This window comes from Schistocerca nitens, chromosome 4 (assembly GCF_023898315.1).
Source record: "Schistocerca nitens isolate TAMUIC-IGC-003100 chromosome 4, iqSchNite1.1, whole genome shotgun sequence".
Lineage (NCBI taxonomy): Eukaryota > Metazoa > Arthropoda > Insecta > Orthoptera > Acrididae > Schistocerca > Schistocerca nitens.
The window spans coordinates 27,228,836-27,243,406 of NC_064617.1; positions in this window are offsets into that span (position 1 = coordinate 27,228,836).

Genomic DNA, 14,571 nt, shown 5'->3' on the forward strand with positions numbered 1-14,571 from the left:
CAAGCACGGTGCATGTACTATCAACGATCGTGCTGTCCGTGCGTAGAATGGGGAATGTGCGTGATCTCTCTGGGTTTGACCGAGGGCAGGTTGTGATAATCTGGAGACTCGGAACGAGCATTTCGTAAACTGCACGACGCGTCGGGTGTTCGAGGAGTGCTGTTGTGAATGTCTTCAACACGTGCCGAAACCCAGGTGAGACCACATCGAGACGCCGTGGGCTTGGGAGGCCACACTTTATTACAGATGTCGGATCTGGTACGCTGGACAGACTGGTAAAACAGGACAGGCGAGGAACTGTGGCGGGCCGGCCGCGGTGGCCGAGCGGCTCTAGGCGCTTCAATCCGGAACCGCGCGACTGCTACGGTCGCAGGTTCGAATCCTACCTCGGGCATTGATGTGTGTGATGTTTTTAGGTTAATTAGGACCCACACATGTGCAATTGTTAACACCAGAACATCGGCAACTACGACTTAAATGGGCACGTGAGCGTCGGCACTGGACGTGATGCAGTGGCGGAGCGTTGCATGGTCTCATGAATACCGATACCTGCTTCGTCACGCCGATGGGAGGGCGTGAATCCGCCGACTTCCAGGGGAGCATCTCCTTGACACCTGTACCGCGGGACAGAGATAAGCTGGCAGCACTTCCATTATGCTCTGTGGAACATACACGTGGTCATCGATGGATCCAGAGAAGCTCTTCCATTCCACCATGACGACCATGGAGTATCGTACACTGGTTGCACACACCCAACGTGTCGTCAGAGGTCATGGCCCCCTCTGCAAAATTAAGTGACTTCTGTGTTCAGATGTGGTGCCACATACCTCCAGCGAGCTGCCAAGGCCTCATTGCTTCAATGCCACGACGTGTCGCCGCTGTTACCCGTGCCGAAGCTGTACGTAACCGGCTATCAGGTAGGTGGTCGTAATGTTCTACCTAACCAGTGTACAAAATGGATGTATGGGTACAGGTTGTAGACACTTGATTGAAGACACACGAAATTTTGGGGCTCGCGGCGAGTCGTCCTCGGATAGCCTAATGGTAAGGTTACCGCTCAAAATAAGCGGCAAATCCGTGTTCAATTCCCGGTCCATTACAAATTTGCCGTCATTCCACTGTACAGCTGCTGGCTGTCCACATTCGTAAGTCCGAACGTATTGCTTATGCAAGGTGTTTAAATATGACGAATGTTGAAAGTCAGATTGGTAGGTTATGCAGCTAATGATTAAGTGCTGAACAGAAGTGGCGAGTAAAGAAATTTGTAACATAATCTGACTAAAAGAACGGGTCAGTTGATAGGACACATTCTGATACATCAAGTACTGGAGGGAATTGTGTGCTGAATGGTTCGGAGGGGGGTGGGAAGGGGGGTTTGGGGGAGTTTAGAGGGAGACCAAGAGATAAATAGGTACTGTAACTATATTAAAATTACTTTACGTTAAGGTAGGTAGGCTGTGATAAAGAAGGTTGTACAAGATAATCTCGAGAGTTGCATCACACCACCCTTTCGAATGGAGATCAACACAACAACAGGTTTTAAGTAGCGTGCATTGTCACAGTTTTCTAAATTTTTGTCTTTATTTTTAGGGATACTAAATCACAATCGCGAGAAGACTTAACACAGTGGAAAACGTGACGAGTTCACTGACATTTCGCATATTCAAAGAGTTTTCCATTACATTTTCATAGCCTATTAAGTCCCGTAAAGGATGAGATAATGACAATTGTAACGCATCAGTAATAACAATGTGAATATATTTTAGTTTCGTCATAGATCAGTTACTTTCTTTTCAGTTCGTATAACAATTGTAGCTTGCCTACGCAGTACATTTGGGGCAGCTTGTAAATGTAGCAGGCGCTTCTCTAAGCTGATCAGTAAAGGACGAAGCATGCAGTCTTCTCAGTGGAGGTAGTGAACGTGGGACGCTTGCCTGTCGTCTCCAGGTTAATGGGTTCACCACAGGGTGCCGCCACCCGACCAGAGGAATGCGGGGTGCGGAGTGCCCTCTCCGGAGGGCACCAGGAACAGCAGGGGACAAATTTTTTGTTGCTCGTTAGCGAACAATTGGCATCGGAGCTGGAGAAGCAGGAAACATGAGTTTGCATTTCGTTTTACTGGCACCGCTGTTGTAGGCGTTGGCCTCCCTCTCTCCTTGCAGGGAAGACAGCTCCATCGGCAAAAGGGAATATCAAAAATGTGGACACGGGACGCAAAGGAATCTCCACCCACTTCTAAATAGTTTTCCGTTTTGGCTACAAGCCGTAACGTGGGAATCCTGTAGCACTGTCACAGCGCAAGTCCTATTGGCGAAGACGTTGTGACATCATAAGGGCAGCTGTCGTTCCCCACCTGTGCTAGAAATCTGAAACTAAGCGTCCGATTAGACAAGCTTCATTCTTTCTTTTGGTAGCAAGGAGATTGTAGAAAATCTCAGACCTGTGATTGAATAAGCAAGAGAAAAAGTTAGAAAATTAGTGAGGGTACAATGTTCCATAACATGCGACACTGTTCATTCTACTTTCATCACTCTTGATATGCGATGGCAGGGAAACTTTTGCCTTGACATGGGATCATGGACAACTTCTGCTCGGTACTACACAATTGTGAAATGACCTTGTGCCTTAGCATTTAGCCAAGTAGATAGATTTATGTTTAACCTCCTGCTTTCTCACATCAGATTTTGTCTTTAGATGTAAAATTTGACGAATATCTGGTCCAGATTCCTGATAGTGGAGATTGCTTAGAGTTTTTCAATCTAAGTAGAGGAGCTTCGCTATAAGTGCGGGTTCGATGTGAGCATCACTCAGGATCACATATTTTACCGAATTTAGTCCTTCTGACGTTCATGCGATATAATATTTGTTGTTGTTGTTGTCTTCAGTTCTGAGACTGGTTTGATGCAGCTCTCCATGCTACTCTATCGTGTGCAAGCTTCTTCATCTCCCAGTACCTACTGCAACCTACATCCTTCTGAATCTGTTTAGTGTATTCATCTCTTGGTCTCCCTCTACGATTTTTACCCTCCGCGCTTCCCTCCAATACTAAATTGGTGATCCCTTGATGTCTCAGAACATGTCCAACCAACCGATCCCTTCTTCTAGTCAAGTTGTGCCACAAACTCCTCTTCTCCCCAATGCTATTCAATACCTCTTCATTAGTTATATGATCTACCCATCTAATCTTCAGCATTCTTCTGAAGCACCACATTTCGATAGCTTCTATTCTCTTCTTGTCCATACTAGTTATCGTCCATGTTTCACTTCCATACATGGCTACGCTACATACAAATACTTCCAGAAACGGCTTCCTGACACTTAAATCTATACTCGATGTTAACAAATTTCACTTCTTCAGAAACGCTTTCCTTGCCATTGCCAGTCTACATTTTATATCCTCTCTACTTCGACCATCCTCAGTTATTTTGCTCCCCAAATAGCAAAACTCCTTTACTACTTTAAGTGTCTCATTTCCTAATCTAATTAACTCGGCATCACCCGACTTAATTCGACTACATTCCATTATCCTCGTTTTGCTTTTGTTGATGTTCATCTTATATCCTCCTTTCAAGACGCCATCCATTCCATTCAACTACTCTTCTAAGTCCTTTGCTGTCTCTGACAGAATTACAATGTCATCGGCGAACCTCAAAGTTTTTATTTCTTATCCATGGATTTTAATACCTACTCCGAATTTTTCTTTTGTTTCCTTTACTGCTTGCTCAATATACAGATTGAATAACATCGGGGAGAGGCTACAACCCTGTCTTACTCCCTTCCCAACAACTGCTTCCCTTTCATGTCCCTCGACTCTTATAACTGCCATCTGGTTTCTGTACAAATTGTAAATAGCATTTCGCTCCATGTATTTTACCTGTGCTACCTTCAGAATTTGAAAGAGAGTATTCCAGTCAACATTGTCAAAAGATTTCTCTAAGTCTACAAATGCTAGAAACGTAGGATTGCCTTTCCTCAATCTTTCTTCTAACATAAGTTGTAGGGTCAGTATTGCCTCACGTGTTCCAATATTTCTACGGAATCCAAACTGATCTTCCCCGAGATCGGCTTCGACCAGTTTTTCCACTCGTCTGTAAAGAATTCGCGTTAGTATTTTGCATCCGTGACTTATTAAACCGATTGTTCGGTAATTTTCACCTGCTTTCTTTGGGATTGGTGTTATTATATTGTTCTTGAAGTCTGAGGGTATTCCACCTGTCTCATACATCTTGCTCACCAGATGGTAGAGTTTCGTCAGGACTGGCTCTCCCAAGGCTGTCAGTAGTTATAATGGAGTGTTGTCTACTCCTGGGGCCTTGTTTCAACTCAGGTCTTTCAGTGCTCTGTCAAACTCTTCACGCAGTATCGTATCTCCCATTTCATCTTCATCTACATCCTCTTCCATTTCCATAATATTGTCCTCAAGTACGTCGCCCTTGTATAGACCGTCTATATACTCCTTCCACCTTTCTGCTTTCCCTTCTTTGCTTAGAACTAGGTTTCCATCTGAGATCTTGATAGTCATACAAGTAGTTCTCTTTTCTCCAAGGTCTGTTTAATTTTCCTGTAGGCAGTATCTATCTTATCCCTAGTGAGATAAGCCTCTACATCCTTACATTTGTCCTCTAGCCATCCCTGCTTAGGCATTTTGCACTTCCTGTCGATATTATTTTTGAGACGTTTGTACTTCTTTTAGCCTGCTTCATTTACTGCATTTTTATATTTTCTCCTGTTATCAATTAAATTCAATTTTTCTTCTGTTACCCAAGAATTTCTACTAGCCCTCGTCTTTTTACCTACTTGATCGTCTGCTGCCTTCACTACTTCATCTCTCAAAGCTACTCATTCTTCTTCTACTGTATTTCTTTCCCCATTACTATCAATTGTTCCCTTATGCTCTCTGTGAAACTCTGTACAACTTCTGGTTTAGTCAGTTTATCCATGTCCCATCTCCTTAAATTCCCACCTTTTTGCAATTTCTTCAGTTTTAATCTACAGTTCATAACCAATAGATTGTGGCCAGAATCCACATCTGCCCCTGGAAATGTCTTAAAATTTAAAACCTGGTTCCTAAATCTCTGTCTTACAATTATATAATCTATTTGAAACCTTTCAGTATCTCCAGGATTCTTCCATTTATACATATAATATTTATAAACATATAATTTGGTTGTCGAAAGTTTAAAGGTTGCGTTGGAATGGACACATACTGTTGTTATCACCAATGTAAAATGAAACAGGGATCTTTTGGCACTTATTTCAATGTAGGGCAGGATTAGTGGTATTTTCAACACCAAAAACCTAGAAAAAGACCCGTCATGCAGCACGTGAGTCGAGCCATCACAAGAGCAGATGCAGCCACGACGACAGATTCCGTTATGGTGTTCCGGCAGTATAGGGGATCTCGATGTTGATACCTTGCTCATCTCTGGTCATGATTGTTAGACTTGCATGCAGACTGAAGCACTATAATACACAGTCATTGTTAGGAAGGGTATAGTGTTTCGTGAACGAGTAGTGAACAAAACTCGTTCAGTGTGCCTTGTTTTGGTTTGTCCGCTTGAATGAAGTATTTAAAACATATTATCTTTCTTCCAAGTTACCAATACCAGCCGTCATTTGTATTTTGTTCGCATCAATGATTTAAAACATATTATCTTTCTTCCAAGTTACGAGTGCCAGTCGTCATTTGTATCTGTATATGACTCTTAAGCAATTATTTTGATGAGATGCGAAATGTTTTTTTCTTGTTAAAATTTTTGAAAAGGATGAGTCATTTTTCAAGATACTCAACTTTGCGTTAAATGTCACAGATCCAAGATTCAACTGCAGGCGGGTGTAAAATGAATGTGCTTATTATGACTGCACAGTCTAATATCAATGACTCGAAATGACTGACATCATCTATGTACCAAAAACTAGAAGACACTACTTTCAACGATGATCTACGGTGGTGTGGAACCTCAGTGGGAAAAAACTAACGTGATCACAGCTGTTTAGCTTTTATAGCCCTAATAAGCCGAAGCAAATTGCGATATCACTGTATGTGCTGCGCCCACTGCGTCGAAGTGATGGTTGTCCTACTCGTCTGCGACGATGGAAGAACTCCATCCACAAATAACGTATTTCAAACACTAGGACGTCAGAAGGCGGTCCTCTGACTAATACACTCTCTCTGTGTTCTACAGACAAGAAACGCGAAGTCCCAGCCACAAGGACGGAGTTCAGATAACTTCTCAACGTAAGTATAGGCAGAGGAAGTGCTTTCAATTACTGAGCGCTGCGTACTCAACGACGACTTTCAACCCGGAGGTGAAGTCCAGAATCGTACAGGTTAGCAACAGTACAGTGCCTAATTGTTCTCCCGCCGGCCGGAGTGGCCGTGCGGTTCTAGGCGCTACAGTCTGGAGCCGAGCGACCGCTACGGTCGCAGGTTCGAATCCTGCCTCGGGTATGGATGTGTGTGATGTCCGTGGGTTAGGTTTATTAGTTCTAAGTTCTAGGCGACTCATGACCTCAAGTTAAGTCGCGTAGTGCTCAGAGCCATCTGAACCTTTACAAACTCTCCTGAGAGAAAAGATAGCAAGTCCGTCAGTAGCAACAAAGCTGATATCGAACGACCGTCACACACGGGCGCTCACAACGAAAGACCACGTCTCTCCAGCGCTGGCTTCCCAGCAAGGCTTGGCTCCCCACCATCGTAATTCCGAAAACTAATCATATTCCCGAAACCACGGAATATTCTTGCTCTCTACAGATTCTTCAGAACACCAACAAACAATATTTTAGTCTTTTGTCGTCCAGCGCGGAAAGTTTGCTAGGAATAAACGGTGTCGTGGGGTTTCCTACCGTGGGGTTTCCTACCTTGGGGTTTGCTACCGTGGGGTCTCCTACGAGCAGTGGCGCGCTATACCTGTCCAGAGGCCCGGGCCGGCAAAACAAATTGAGGCTCCCCTTACTGCCCCCTCCCACCCTCCTCACCACACAGGAGTTCTCCGAGAGTTTCAAACGCATACGGAAGGAAGTCCCACATTGCTTATCATCTTCATTTTGTGTCGTGATAATTTACAAGGTATAACGTTATTCTGCGTAACACTGAAAGTGAGTGCTCTCGCAACCTCGTTGCTATTATTTAATAGCTATGTTGCCCCTTATTAGACAGAAATCACTACATGATTTCTGATGTTCGAATCTGTTATTTATGTTTCGCAACTAAGTCGACATAGAGGGAGCGGAGTGTATAAAAATGAATCTCTATTTCCCAAACCAACAGGAAGGTCACTGTCTAAATAAAACTTCGTTCAGTGCATGGTGGAGGGTATTTTACTTACGAATTTCAACAAAAACCACAGTGTTGCTCCGATCTTGATGAAATTTTGTACATTTGATTTTCAAAACAAGGGGAACCTCACCGTCTATGTGAAATTTCATACGGTGTATGGCGGAGGGTACCTTACAACAGAATTACACACCGTTTGACTGATCAGCTTGGGAGTTGGATCTTGTATGTATGTTTTCGTGATGAAGGCATTTATGCAAGCCAACGTATGCTGGATGGCGGAGGGTTGGCCTACCTTTAAGTAAATTCAACATCGTTTCGTCAATCAGCATGAAAGTTGGCAGATATACGTATTTTTCCGTAGACGGGGAAAGAGGATATGACATTACGGAGGCGGAGGAGGAGATATACGGAGAGAGGAGAACGTGATGGGGGCGGGGAGGGGGAAGGAGGTGCATCCAGAGAAGTGAGAGAAGCAGATCAAATGAGAGAGGGAGCAGCAGGTAAACAGAGAAACGGGAAGGTGGTGAATGACTCGTGGAACACTGTAATAAATACATAAATTAGGGGTGTTATTGTGAATCTGATGTAATATTAGAGAAAGCGGAGGAGGAGGTGGACAGAGACGGGAAGATGGATGGAGGAGGAGAGGAGGATGGAGAGGAGCAGGAAGTGTTGTGAGAGAGGGGGGCAGATGGAGGAGATTGGCGGAAGGAGGAGGTGGATAGAGAGACGAGATAGGACTAAATGGACAAGAGAGATGAGGGAGGAGGGGATGAACTGACATAAAACTGGGATGAGTAAATATCCGGGCAACGCCGGGTTTACTGTTAGTAATTAGATAAAAATTTACGCGACAATGGGCGTGTTCATCTGAAAGAAATTACAGAATATTTTCCTATGGTTAGATGCGGCGTATAAAGTCTCGATAACTAGAATGTTGTTCTTGATGTCTACAGACGATAAAATTCGTTGCTTAACATAGATGACTCCACCAAAGATCATCTAGTTGGAATTTCATCTTAATAAAATGAACTACATAATAATCAGCTGAAAAATACTCCTGTTGGAGCGCAATAAAGGCAAATATGATCGTGTTTAAAAGACTCTGACAGAAAAGTGGTCAACCAGTTTTCCGAGTCCTCATTCCGCCTTCTTCACCAAAAATTCTGGAAGCTTCACAGGACGAGTGACCATGTTATGTAAGAAATTTACCAAGTAAAATTTCACTTTCGTTGAGTTACAAATTCAATAAATAGCAGATTTTGTATTAGAACTTTAGAAATACCGTTAAAATCGTACTTTTGTGAATGAGATCCGCCAAATACAAATAATTAGTTTCGTATGACATATATGATGAAACTCCAGACTCGACAAGTCCACTTTGCGAAATTATTGATGCTGGTAAAAAATGTCCTGTATTTAAACATACCGTTTTGAAACAACAATATTTTAAGGCCTACAGCAAATCCCAGAATTTTTCACACAGAACATCACGGTAAATTTTTTATCACCCAACTTTTAGAATCTCTGCGACCCCTTCCGTGGTGACGCTCGTGTTTCCGTCTACAAATAAATATCGTAACCGTGAACTTTCCGACTGACATGAAAATAAGAACATCCCTTCACATTTTATCCAGGCATAGGACTGGCTATGCACGTAGTACATAGGCATGTATAAATGTTTTTTTTCATTTCATTTATTTTTTGTTGTTTTTGTTGTTGTTTATTTTTTGTTGTTTTGTTGTTATTGTTGTTGTTCAACATTACAGTAGCAAACAGAAAATTTTTTTATCAATCGTAATTTTTTATTCAATTTTCTGTAAAAAGGCTAGAGATTTTAAACACCTTTTTAAATCTCCAGAGTCTTCATATGTTTTCATAATGTCTTTTAATCTTTTGTCAAGATTTATGTACCTTTTCTTTCTTTTTTGAAGAGGTAGGCCAATGGAATCTTTTTTAATTTCAAAAATAGCATTCCCTGCCTCCTCCTTCAGCTTTTGAATCAGAAAGTAAATATTTGGATGTTTCTGATTTATTGAGGAGTTCTGTTTTCTATGTCAACCTTCTTCAGCATCGCCGTTCTGTGCCGTTGGTTAAAAGCATCCCACATTTCAATAGGTGTATTAGGATTTTCCATCCATGATCAACCATATAGTGTGCAAATGGTGTGATCTTCTCTCCGCTGTGCATTTGTTCCAATATTAAAATCCACGCTTCATCGGCAGCGTTAAGTGGAAGATGTGCCACTGCAGCACACATGCGACAAAACAATCGGACCTCCTCCCTATCCCTGTAGTCCTCCGTTAATCCCAGTTCCTGTATCTTCTTCCACAGACACTGGTTAAAGTGAACATTACAACCGGAAAGTTGTGTTTCAGGGAACACTGATTTCATTGCTTTAATTGTAGGTATTTCAAAATCTAGCACTGCAGTTTTTGGTGACCACCTAGGCATCTTAGATTTAATCCAGAAAAAAGTCTTTCATATGAATTTTGAGTTTTGTCTGGCAGCAGAGCAAATGAAACAGAAAATATCTTAGTTTCCTCTTCTGTACTTACGATGTCGACATGGATTGTGTACAACTGTTTGAACTGTTTCGAACAACTGTCAAATGACACATCCATAAGCACAGTTCCATTGTTACAAATGATTTTCTCTGCTTCTTCACAAGGAAATACTAGAAGTCTCTTGCCTGGAACAGAGCCCTCATCAATCCTACCTTCCGTTAATTTCGAAAGGTCTTCGCTAAGGTGCATTTCCGAACTAGAGCCAGGGTTCTGGGTCCTCTTCTCGCCTTACACAATTGAGTCTTGGAGCTGTCATAATTCGGAATATATGCCACGAATTCTAATCCTTTATCTTTCAAATCTTGAAATTCCTGCTTAAAAGTTTGGGCTACAGGCACTGTCTTTTCTTCACGAACTCTTTTTCTGCAATTATGTAGTCTTTTCTTTATCTCCACATCTGTGGACAAGAATGTTGCTGTTGAGCAACGATTTCACCATCTGTAATTTTTAAACGGCCTTTGCGCCTACTCCGTTCATAATTGACGCACATGCAGTTCGTATATTCTTCATTTTCCCTATAAATACGGTAGCGATGACCATCCCTGATAAGACACGGTCTCCCTTTCGTTGTTGTTATCACTTCCATCGTGTATAATGCGTAGAACGGATGTCGTATATGAAAACACACGGAACGAAAGCTATCGACTACGACACTGTCTGCGAAACGGTGTCAACACCTGCAGAGGGTGAGCGGCTGGGGTAGACAAGCGGTGGGGGGAGGCTCTGTTCGCGAACACCTTGTTGGTCAACCGGTTGCTCGGGACAGCGTCGCTACCTGCTGCACCCTTGTAGGAAACCCCTTCGATAGGAAACCCCACGTAGCCGAATAACCTATACTCGTACAATGGTACGCTTCTGAGTAAAAATCCTTGGAAATAACCCAGACTGCGTGGTTTCCGAGGTGTCGCTGCTTCGTTTCTCTAACGTGCATCCAAGATTTTCAGCGTTCGGAAGTGTTATCCGGTTATCTTTCCGGCCCTACAATAGTGGCCAGCCGTCGCGCTATTGTGTTCCGGAGATCAGATTCCACGACGTCTGTCTAACTACTTTGTGTGTTTAAGCAGGATCAATACCTGTGCGGGCCTTTCACCCAGAGCTTAAGTTCTGCCTGCCGTTTCATCTCCTCTTGTGTTCCAACCTCTACTAGTATAGGCAATCATCCATTACGCCAATTTTATAATAAAGACACTCCGTCACCTTTCATTGTATAAGCGTTATCAGTTATTTACAAGACGTATGTGACAATGTCAGCCTTGTTTATATATTCATATATACGATGTACAACGTATCACATGATACCTACTTGTGTTTGTAGATCACAGCAAAGTGTGTGAATGAGTTCTTTTATGGTGCGTAATTATAGCCACCTTACACAGGAATAATTTGTTTCTCGAATTGTCCAATATCCATTGGGTAGTTTTCTTGGGTATTTAACTTAAGGGGAGAAATGTGGTGCTGGCCACTGTGGCCGAGCGGTTCTAGGCGCTTCAGTCCGGAAGCACGCTGCTGCTATCGTCGTAGGTTCGAATCCTGCCTCAGGCATGGATGTGTGTGATGTCCTACGTCAGGATTAAGAAGTCCTAAGTCTAGGGGACTGATGACCTCAGATGTTAAGTCCCATAGTGCTTAGAGCCATTTGAACCACTTGAAGAAATGTGGTGTTTCACAAGTACGCATATAATTCGAAGTTATTCAAATACACTACACCCTCGGTAGCGTTAAAATTCGCCTTCCTGACTTCGATCAGGAAGCTTGCATGCAGTTCGGTAAGAGAAGAGATAAAATGTTGTAAAGGTGTCTGTGTCTACAGTGGGATTTGAATCAAGAACCAATACATCTCCCATTTTTCAAAGCGTCCATTATACCATATAGCTAGTACTAACTCCAGTACACTCTCATTGCCATAGTGACTGATAACACAGATAATTCGCAACGTAAAAGATGAGATTAGATGTAGGTTCTACATGGGACGACCTTCCTTATATCACAATAAAAGTTTGATGTGTCCACGTCACACTTTAAGTGAGAATCATTCACTGCTAGAAAACGCCAAAGACACAGTGTGGCGGTTTTGCGTATCATCAACATGGACAATTGCAATGAATATGGATGATACGATACTCTATGGTATTCTACTGTTTGAATTCACTCTGTTTTTTAGCAGTTGCATTGATTTGATTTTGTAAATGATACTGACAATATTATACACATGTATAATGCATTATTCATACTACAACTTCTCCCGGATAATTATTTTGTTCAAATTTCGCAAGAATTCCGCCTTACGTAGTGTAATAATGTTGACTGTAAGTTGTGTTCATATCACTAAAATTAAAGATCATACATCAGAGCTTTTATAATTTTTTGTCTTCGATGGATTTAATTATTCTTAGCAAATTGATCATGAAAAGGAACCACAGAATACCAGCCGCACACAACACTGACGTATGCTACCAGAAATATTTTTCTCCGTGATTCGCGCGTAGTTTAATTTTAGCCTCATACATCAGCAATGAAATCTTGTTCAACAAACAATAAATACCATCAGCACTGTTCTTAGAAAATGCAGTCTGATTCGATTAATTCTTTCTTTTATAATTAGAGTTCAGTACCACCAGTGCACATTTATTTCTTACACATCGGAATATTCTTTGCAGTTTAAATTTGCCGCTGTGATTAAAGTTAAGATGGCGGCCAACAAAAGATAGAGGATTTCTTTTTTAATTAAGATTTTCCTTTTCTCAATAAACAATTAATCATTTAAATTGATGCCACCAATAAAAAAAATTATTAAATTAATTTGCAAATTAGTTTAACACAAACCCATGCTATTTTCAATTAGAAGTACAGACGAAGTTGCTATACAATCACAACTAACAATGGCTGCGCTTCTTGAGCTATGGTTAAACAATTAATACAAAATTATAGTTAAAAGAGGAAGTGAATTTTCAATAATTAATCATAAATAGTTTTATCGCATTTGGCTCTATTTGTTTTTACCAGCAAATGAACATAAAAGTACAATACTTTTACATTAAATGTTTTTCATTCAACAGACCTCAAATCGATTCGCGTCTTGCGTCGGCGACGTACATCAGAAGAAGACGACAAAAGGGTGCAAAACAAAAGAATGACATAGATTAACAAAGAATGTGAAACAAATATTGTCTCTGTTTTACATAATTATCATCTTTTTAAGAAATAGTTACATAATTGAATGAATGTTGTTGAGTTACGTAATTTTCCACACGTTCATATTCCACTCGTAATAAAAAAAAATATATATATATATATCGTGGATGTTATAACAGAGGGCGTTGCTTCAGTAGTCAACAACAGAAAACTAAGTTACAGTAAGGAAGGAAAGAAGAAAGAATTGGTTTTACTGTCAGATAACATCGAGGTCATTAGTGTGGTGTACGACCTCGTAGAATGTAATAAGAAGTGGTGGCCATTGTCGTCTTAGGAAAGGTGGATAGAAGCAGAAATGTTCTGTGAACAATCAACACAGCAACCAGAAGATTTACTTGACTAGTGTTCCTCCAGGTGCAGGAAGACATGACTAATGAGGCACCTCATAAATTTGGAGCCGCGACCAGGCGGCGTGTGAGTGGCGTCCCGTAGTGAGGTGTTTCCGAGCGCGAGTGGGCCTCCCCGCTGTCGCCGGCCATCCTACTACATACTGCAGCGGCAGAGGGCGCTCCACACACTGAGCCAATGGAAGCGTGGCTCACCAGGCGCGCACGACTGCGCCCGCCAGATGCCACACGTCTGTTGTCGGCGTTGGACGGAAATTGCAATTCTGTTGTCAACTTCATACACCGTGGCGTGCTACTGATCAGTGATAGTGCAATTAGAGACTGAGAAGTAGCTAGGAATGATTAAATGATGAGGGAGGAAATCGGCTGTGCCCTTTCAAAGGCACCATCCTGCTATTTGCCTTGAGTGAAAACCTAAGTCAGGATAGTCGGAGGCAGATTTGAACCGTCGTCCTCCTGAAGGAGTGTCCAGTACGCTAACCACTGCGCTACCTCTCTTCATACATTTACAGTGAAATGTGAAGAAGACAATAGCATCATTCACCTGGACCTAAATGCCACAAAACACAATGATACATGCACATTCAAAATTCATAGCAAAAATACAATGGCCAACACCACAAGATCAGCAACTTCATTTTATCCAAACAGTAATGAAAAGCAGCATGTAAGTCAATGTTGCATGGGCAATAAAAGTACAAACAAAACAAGAGAGCGTGCGGTACGAAATAAACAAAGTGAAACAGACCGCAGTCTCCAATGACTATTCTGCTTCCATGGCTGACTCAGTACTATGCGAAGTAAACAGTCCTGTATAGAATTACACAACACTAAAAAGAGGCTTAGATCACCAAGGTGGATGGATATGTCCAAGATTGCAACAATCTTAATTACACAGGCGAAGAAATTCACTTAAGTAAATTCCTACAGTTATCGAAGGCGCCAAATTGAAGGACGTAGGCTCAGAATCAGCTGTCAGACTGATGATGCTAACTTGCGGAACCATAGTGCCCCATTGCTTAACATATCCCTATCATTGTGGTTGGTGTTGCCACATTGGAACACATTTTGCTACATATGACTGCTATTTATACTCTTTAGGTGCTCATTTATTATGCCAATGTCCCTCTTGTAGCCACGTACGGTATAACAAATCCGATATTTGAAGGAGTGGAAACCAGTCAGC